We start from the raw sequence: 9262 nt of genomic DNA, 5'->3' as shown, positions 1-9262 counted from the left end.
TGCTGGCTGTGTGTCAACATTGGCAAGACAGGCTTCTCTGGATTCCCAGCACCACCTCAGACGTGGGCAACCTTGCTCCTACTCACAGACCCCTGATTTGGGCCCCAACCGGCATGGTGGTACTTCCAGCCTCAGGCTGTCTCATGGGTCCAAAACAACCTCTTTGACCCACAAATGCAGCTCCCCATCCAAGGACCCATCTTCCAGGACGTTTCTTTACTAACGCAGTCTCCCATATGTGTTATGGCCAATACTACCTCATGGGTGGTCCCCTGGCCTCGCACCCCCCAAACCATCACCTTTGCCCCCGGACTTACAACAACCACAACCAATCAGAAATCTAACTCCTCCCAATTGCAATCAAAGTCTATATACTTAAACCCCTCCAGGCGATGGGACAAACCAAAAAATGAAGCTCAAATAAATAATTTCCCAACAACCGAATTTACCTTCCTAAACCAGGCAATGGGACACTCTCATCCGCCTTCAATTAACAGGCCTTTCATGGGACTTTTACTTGTCACCTGTCAATTCCACAGACTGCCCTCTGGCCTCCTCTGTAAATAACTCCTGGCGCTTGCCCTACACAGGTGAAACTAGGACCTATCACAAGTACATCAGCTCTTTCTTTTCACAAAAATCTTGGGGCTTTAACTTTCAACGACAGCTTCTCACCTGGGGAAAAAACACCTCCAGCCTCTCAAAAACTTCTGCCTGCTTAAACCTGTTGGCGGGACTTTCCCTATCTGCCACATACACCCTACTAGAAGGGTCAGGTACAAACTTCCTCTTTAAAATAACTCTCATGGCCTTCATACCCCCTTCAGAGGAACTATACTTTCTCAGCAGGACCTCAGCACATCTCTGTATGCCCAACTGCTTTGTATTGTTCTGAAGATTTCTTCAGGTTGATTGATTTATAGAAATCAAAGCTATTGATTTCTGTATTTTTCACATGGCCACTATACTAAACCCCCTAAATATATCTAATAGCTTTCAGTTTACTCTTGGGTATCTAGTGGGATTTTTGATTTCCATATGCAATCTTATATTTAAGGGTTGCTCTGTACACATATTTTTCCATTAATTAAAGCCAGGCTTGAAATAGATTTCTTTAAGGATTATTATGATTTTTAATCCTGAAACACTTGATCTCAAGTGTCTACCCTACAATGCCTGTGCTAAGTATGAGTCCAAATTTTGTGGTGAAGGCAGAAACCTCCTGGTCAGTAAGATAGTTCTAGTTTTGCTGCTTGGAATATATCAAGCAAGCAAGGGCATGTGGGAACTATTTTTTAATATTTATCTATCTTTTTGCAGTAGAGCTTATGAAACAGGGCTGGGTTGACCATGAGAAAAGTGAGGTAACTGTCTCAGGAACACAGTTTAAGGAATTACCAAAAAAGCTCAGTAACGAAGTTAATAATATTTAATAAAATATTTTAAAAAGAAATGCAAAAATGCATGATGAACAAAATACCTAAACTTTAAAGACAGACTGAGCACCGAGTCATATTAGAGCCTGAGGTCAAAGGAAAAACCAATAACTGCCCTAATTGCTTCATCCTAGTCCAACCCCTGAAATAATCATTGCGCCAGTAATTCTAGTTTTATTTTGTTATTTGGTTTTATTTTTGGATTAGAATAAATTTAGTATCACGAATAAATGTAGACCATTATATCAAAAAATAATCATATATAGTATTTTCATAGGCTGTAATATCATTGTTGGAGAAATAGCCATATAGGGCATCCAATGGCACTCGATATGGGATAGAAATTCTTCAAGAATTTTTTTTTTTTTTTTTTTTTTTTAGGCGCACAGGCTTAGTTGCTCCGTGGCATGTGGAATCTTCCCAGGGCAGGGCTCGAACCCGTGTCCCCTGCGTTGGCAGGCAGATTCTTTACCACTGTGCCACCTAGGAAGTCCAAGACTTTTAAAAACGTAAGAGTGCAAGGGGACACCAGGGGCTGCTGGTCCAAATCAGGCCTATTGTGTCACTTCTCTATATGTGGTCTTCCTAAAAGATTCAAGAGATTACAATGAATAGGTATCTAAAACCCAGCAATTAAAGACAAAACATAGAAAAAAAAGTTTTGAATAATAACTCTATACTTTTGTTAATTCAAAAAATATTAACAGAACACTTGTGGGTCAAGCATTGTTCCAGCAGTGGGCATACAGTATTGGACCATATACACAAACCTTTCTGTTCTCATGGATCTTATATCCCTGTTGAGAAGCAGGGCATAAATAACATGAATGAAATATCTTGTAAATAGACAGTAATAAATGCTAAAGAGAAAAAGTAAAGTGAGAATGTTGGATGTGAGAGGGGTGCATATTTCAAATAAGAAGGCTGGGGAAGGGCTTACTGAGAAGTGACACTTGTGTCAAACCCTGAAGGAAGTAAGGGAGAAGGTCATGAGGATATTAGCAAGGAGACCATTCCCGTAGGGAGAAGACCTAGTGCAGAGCTGCAAGAAAGAATCATGCTTGGCACGTTCAAGAAGCAGTATGAAAGCAGTGTGACTAGATCAGAGTGAGCCAGGGGAGAGAAGCTGGACGTGAGGTTAGAGAGGGATCAGTGCATAAGGAGAGAAAGAACTTTGCCTTTTATTAAAAATGAGGTGGGAACACATTTAAGAGTTGAGTAGAAAAGCAACATGATCTGCGTGAACAGTTTTAACATGTTGATTCTGCCTGTTGTGCTGAGAATAGATTTCAAGGCACCAGAAGTGAATGTACTGCTACAATATAGATAGGAGATAAAGGTGGAGTGATCCCAGTTAGCAGCATTGAAGGTGGTGAAAAATGACAGAATTCTGAATTTTGAACACAGAGTAACAGGATTTGGTTACTAAATGATTGGATTTTGGATTTTTAGAGAAATAGGTGAATCAAAAATGATACCAAACATTTTGACTAAAGCAATTTTAAGAATGGGATTGCCATTAATAAAGGCACTGGTTTGTGGGGGAATCTCAGATGCTCAGTTATGGCCATTTTGTGGACATTCAAACAGAGGCTTTAATAGGCAGCTAGGTATTATGAAGGCTGAATAAGAGCTCTCCTAAGATGTTCATGTCCTAATCCTTAGAAACTGTGAATGTTACCTTATGCAGAGAAAAGGACATCACAGATACGATTAAGAATCTTAAAATGGAGAGATTATACTGGAATAGCCATGTGAGCCTAATGTAAGCACAAGGTTCTTATAGGAGGGAGACAGAATTTCAGTATCAGTAGTAGGAAATGTGATGATGGAAACAAAACGTTGGAGTAATACAAAGACGTGGCCCTGAGCTAAGGAATGCAGGCGACCTCTAGAAGCTGAAAAGGCAAAGAACAAATGGACTCTTTCCCAAAGTCTGTAGAAGGAAGGCAAGATTTGTGACCTCCAGAAGTATAAGGGAATAAATTTGTATTGTTTAAAACTGTGATAATTTGTTACAGCAGCAATAGGGAACTAATACAGTTATATATGCCTGGTGTTCAGGAGGAAGATCTGGTTGGAAATATATATTTGGGCATATAGATATACTGTTAAATGAGATCATCTGAGGAGGGAAGAGAGGCAGATTACAGAATTCATCCAGTGAATGAGCCCTGGGGCATGGCAACACTTAGAGGCTGGAGACAGCAAGAAAGACCTGCAAAAGAGACCAAGGAGTATCCTGAGAGGCAGGAGAAAATCAAACTCTTATAGTGTGCTGAAGAGCTAATTAAGATAGTCATTGGTGCTGTTAATAAGAGACTTGTTGTAGATGATGAAATAAAATCCTAAAATAGTGGGTTCATGAGAAAATGGAAAGAGAGAAATTTTTTTTTTTACGTTTAGCTACCTTTATTTTTTAGGTTTATTTATTTATTTACTTATTTATTTAATGCAGAGTGTTTTTTTTTAATTGTTTTTTCCTCCATATATATTTTAAATACAATTTTTAAAGGTTATGCTTCATTTACAGTTATTACAAAATATTGGCTATTTTCCCCATGTTGTATAATACATCCTTGCAGCCTATTTTATACCCAATCATTTAGTTTAGTACTTTGACCTTTGGAATTATGTTTAAGAAAAAATTTCCTTCTCAAACTGATAAGCCCTTTGTCCTCACACATTAACATCATTTTCCCCCCATCTTTTTGACTTTAATTCATATGGAGCTCTTATTCTGTTCAATAGATCTACTTGCCTATATCTGTGCCAGTACCATGCTTTTTTTTTTTTTTTATTACTATACCTTTTTAACCTAGTTTGTTTGATATATGATAGGCCAAGCCCCCCTCCTCAGCATTCACACATATTTCTTTTTTCTTTTCTTCTTCTTTTGGAAAGGAAAAAAAAATTTTTTTTATTCTCAGATGACATGATTTCATATGCAACAAATCCTAAGGAATCCACAAAAATGGACCTAATGGTGGAACTAAAAACAAGTTCAACAGGTCACAGAATACAAGATTAATACATAAAATAAGTATTATTGCTATATTTTACCTGTAGCAAATAATCAAAAATGAAATTAAGGGTGCACTGGGCGGTCCCCCGGATCTGTCTCTTGCTTCAACCGTGTTTCGACGGAACAGACCCAGGGACACCCCTTGCTCCAGCCTCCGACCACCCTCCAACCTTTTTTCCAGTCGCAACGTTCGGACTCAGCCACTCAGCTATCCTCGGTCACCGGGACCAGCCAACACCACTTTTTGAGCTTAACTCCTTATTACCGATCAACCATGGCCTCCCAGATTCGTCAGAATTATTCCACCGAGGTGGAGGCTGCCGTCAACCGCCTGTTCAACTTGCATCTGCAGGCCTCCTACACCTACCTCTCTCTGGGCTTCTATTTCGACCGTGACGATGTGGCTCTGGAGGGCATGGGCCACTTTTTCCGGCCGAGGAGAAGCGCGAGGGCGCCGAGTGTCTCTTGAAAATGCAAAACCAGCGGTGGACGTGAAGAAGACATCTCAAGATGAATGGGGTAAAACCCAGGACGCTATGGAAACCGCCATGCTCCTGGAGAAGAACCTGAACCAGGCCCTTTTGGATCTGCATGCCCTGGGTTCTGCCCGCGCAGACCCCCACCTCTGTGACTTCCTGGAGAACCACTTCCTAGATGAGGAGGTGAAACTCATCAAGAAGATGGGCGACCATCGGACCAACCTCCGCAGGCTGGCTGGTCCCCAGGCTGGGCAGGGCGAGTATCTCTTCGAAAGGCTCACTCTCAAGCACGACTAGGAGCCTCCGAAGCCCAGCGGCCTTGGAGGAGCCCCTCTGGTGTCAGGGCTGCTGCCTGAAGCCCCTCTCTGCAGCCACTAGGCAGCTTTTTAACCACCTGGACCCCTCTCCCAAGCCTTGGACCAAATGGAAACAATAAAGCTTTTTGCAGCAACTTTAAAAAAAAAAAATGAAATTAAGGAACACAATTCCAATTACAGTAGCATCAAAAAGAGTAAAATGCTTAGGCATATATTTAACAAATGAAACTATAATATGCACTGAGAAACACAAATGATGTTTGCTGAGGGAAACTAAAGATGATCTAAATAAATGGAAAGATACTGCATGTTCATGATTGTAAGTCTCAATATTTATATGGTAATTCTTCCCAAATTGATGTATAGAATCAATGCAATCCCTTTCAAAAACATATTTCTAATTATTTTTTTCTAAAACTGCTTTGGCTACTCAAACATTTACTAGTCCATCTGAATTCTGAGTCATAGTGTGAAAAACTAAAGTATTACTTAAAATAAGAAATATTTCTGGAAATGTGAAAATATTTCAAATGACTTTGAAAGTTTTTAATTAGTAGCAAAAATTTGAAAATAGTTTTCTCAAGGAAAAGGCTAAGAGGAGAAATATGTAACAGTTGAAAAGCCAGTATGAAGGCCATTAGAAACCCATAACAATGAAGAATATTTGAGACCTAGAAATCAAATACAACACTTATTGTAAACCTAAAAGAGCTTATTGTATTTTATTGTAGATGTGGAACTAGCTAATTCAGTTTCAACTGTTGGCCAACCTTGCATGCCTGGAATAAACCCAACTTATTCATGATGTGTTATCCTGAATTTGATTTCTAATATATTTTATATATATTTGTTTTGCTTCTATGTTTGTAGCAGAGGTTGACTTGTACTTTTTCTTTCCTTTTATGTCCTTGTTAATTTTTGGTGTCAGGTTTATTTCAGCTTCATAGAGTGCAGAGCTCTCTCTCATTTTCATTTTCATAAGATTTTGTGCAAAAAAAAAAAAAGTTGAAAACCTAGCCATCAAATGAACTCATCTGACCTGCAGATTTTTTCATTTGATGGACAGGTTTTCAACTATAGATTTAATTAATTTAAAAAAGGGAAACCTAGTCATGTTTTCTATATCTTCTAGTTTCAGTTTTGGTAAATTTTTTTTTTAATAAAATTGTTCATAGTAACCTCATTAACTATGTGATATCTATGGATGTTGAATGATGTTTTCCTTTTCATTTTTGCTATTCATAATTTCGGCCTTTTTTCCTCTTTTTCTTGATCAGTTTTGCTATAAGCTTAGCACTTTTATTAGTCCTATTCAAGAACAGATTTAGTTCAATGGATTTTCTGTACTGTATATTTTGTTTTATTTGAAAAAAAAATTCTGTAAAATTCCCTTCCTTGTACTTTTTTTTTTTTTTTTTTGGCACACGGGCTTAGTTGCTCCGTGGCATGTGGGATTTTCCTGGAGCTGGGATCGAACCCGTGACCTCTGCATTGTCAGGCGGATTCTTAACCACTGCGCCACCTAGGAAGTCCTTTTTTTTTTTTTTTTTTTTTACTTTTTTTTTTTTTTTTTTTTTGGCACACGGGCTTAGTTGCTCTGCGGCATGTGGGATCTTCCTGGAGCAGGGATCAAACCTGTGTCCCCTGCATTGGCAGGCAGACTCTTAACCACTGTGCCACCTAGGAAGCCCCCTTGTACTTTTTATTGGGTTGAATTTACTGCTCCCTTTCTAGTTTCTTGAGAAAAGAGAGAAATTAACACTTGCTGGTATGGAGAAAAGTCTCAAGAAATTTTGCTGTAATGGGAGAAGAGGGGCTGTCCAAAGGGAAAAGTAAGGTCAAGAGATAATTTACTTTTTACGATGAGAGAAATAGCAGCATATTTTTGTGCTGATAACATTAATTATAAATGGAAAAATTGACAATCGGGGAAGGAGAAGAGAATTGCTGGAATGCAAGAAGACAGGGAACTACTGCACAAGTGAAGAACTAGCCTTGGCCAAGGGTGTACTCAGCTCCTCCTTTGAAACCAGAAGGAAGGCAGAGCATATGGGCACAGATGTAGAAAGTTGATAGATATTATAGTGGTAGACTATAAAAGTTTCCTCTGATTGTTTCAACTTTCTTGATAAAGAAGAAATGCAGTCAACAGAGGAAAGTGAGAGTCAGGAGTAGAGATGTTAGAGAATCAGGAGTAGGGCTGAGGGGGAAGCATACTTCTCATACAATTTTCTCAAGATTTTTATTCTATCCCTAAAAACTCTCTTATGAATATTATATTTTTAATAGACTTCATTTATATTGTTTTATATTTACAATAAAATTGAGAGGAAGGTACAGAGATTTCCCATATACCCCCTGTTCCCACACATGCATAGCCTCTGCTATTATCAACATTGCCCACCAGAATGTTTTTTTTTTAACCAAGGATGAACCTACATTGACACAGTATAATCAAACAAAGTCTATAACTTACTTTAGGGTTCACTTTTGGTGTTGTGTGTTCAATGGATTTGGACAAATGAATAGTGACATACATCCACCAGTAGAGGACCATACAGAATAATCTCACTACTCTAACATCCCCTGTGCTCTGCCTGTTCATCTCCCATCTCCTGCCCTCATCCCTGGCAATTACTCATCTTTTTTATTGTCTTCATAGTTTTGCCTTTTACAGAATGTAATATAATTGGAATCATATATTATGTAGCCTTTTACATGCATAGATTGGCTTTTTTCACTTAGTGATATACATTTTACTTTCCTCCATGTCTTTTCATGGCTTGACATCTCATTTCTTTTTAATGCTGAATAACATTTCATTGTCTGGATTATAAGTTTATTTATTCATCACTTACTGAAGGACATCTTGATTGCTTCCAAGTTTTTGGTAATTGTGAAAAAAGCTGCCGTAAACATCCATGTGCCGGTTTTTGTATGGACATGTTTTCAGCTCTTTTGGGTAAATACCAAGGAGCATAATTGCTGGATTGTATGGTTAAGAGTATATTTAGTTTTGTAAAACATTGCCAAAATGTCTTCCAAAGTGACCGCACCATTTTGCATTACTACTAGCAATGAATGAGTGTTCCTGTTGCTCTACATTCTCTCTGGCAATTGGTATTGTCTGTGCTCTAGATTTTGGCTATTCCGATAGGGATGCATTGGTATCTTTTTATTGTCTTAATTTTCATTTTCCCGACAGCATATGATGGGGAGCATCTTTTCATAAGCTATTTGCCCCGACTGTATCTTCTCTGTTGAGGTGTCTGTTAAGGTCTTTGGCCCATTTTTAAATTGTGCTATTTGTTTCTTGTTGCTGAGTTTGGAGTGTTGTTTGTATATTTTAGATAATCACTCTTTATCAGATATGTCCTTTGCCAAAGTTTTTCTCCCAGTCTGTGGCTTGATGTCTCTTGACATTGTCTTTGCAGTACAGAGGTTTTAATTTGAATTATGTCCAGCTAATCAATTTATTTCTTCCATGGGCCATGTTTTTGGTGTTGTGTCTAAGAAGGCATCACCATACCAAAGTCACTTTGATTTTCTTCTATATTATCTTCTAGGAGTTTTACAATTTTGTATTTTAAACTTATGTCGATGACTCATTTTAAGTTAATTTTTTTGTATTTAATTTTTAAATTTAAAAAAATAAAGTTATTTATTTATTTATTTATTTATTGGCTGTGTTGGGTCTTTGTTGCTGCACGCAGGCTTTCTCTAGTTGCAGCGAGAGGGGCTACTCTTCATTGTGGTGCATGGGCTCCTCATTGCAGTGGCTTCTCTTGTTGCAGAGCACGGGCTTTAGGTGTGTGGGCTTCAGTAGTTGTGGCACATGGGCTCAATAGTTGTGGCTCACAGCTCTAGAGGGCAGGCTCAATAGTTGTGGTGCATGGGCTTAGTTGCTCTGCAGCATGTGGGATCCTCCTGGAACAGGGATTGAACCTGTGTCTCCTGCATTGGTAGGCAGATTTTTAACCACTGTGCCACCTAGGAAGTCCCTAA

At 38.6% G+C, this 9262-nt stretch overlaps 1 pseudogene; it reads left to right on the top strand.

Moving 5' to 3' along the window:
• The first annotated feature begins 4631 nt into the window (after positions 1 to 4631).
• LOC130855539 (ferritin light chain-like) lies at positions 4632 to 5366 on the top strand (annotated as a pseudogene).
• The last annotated feature ends 3896 nt before the right edge of the window (positions 5367 to 9262 follow it).

Source organism: Hippopotamus amphibius, chromosome 6 (genome assembly GCF_030028045.1).
Source record: "Hippopotamus amphibius kiboko isolate mHipAmp2 chromosome 6, mHipAmp2.hap2, whole genome shotgun sequence".
Lineage (NCBI taxonomy): Eukaryota > Metazoa > Chordata > Mammalia > Artiodactyla > Hippopotamidae > Hippopotamus > Hippopotamus amphibius.
The sequence above is the reverse complement of the archived record's forward strand: the minus strand, read 5'-3'. Positions and strand labels throughout refer to the sequence as shown.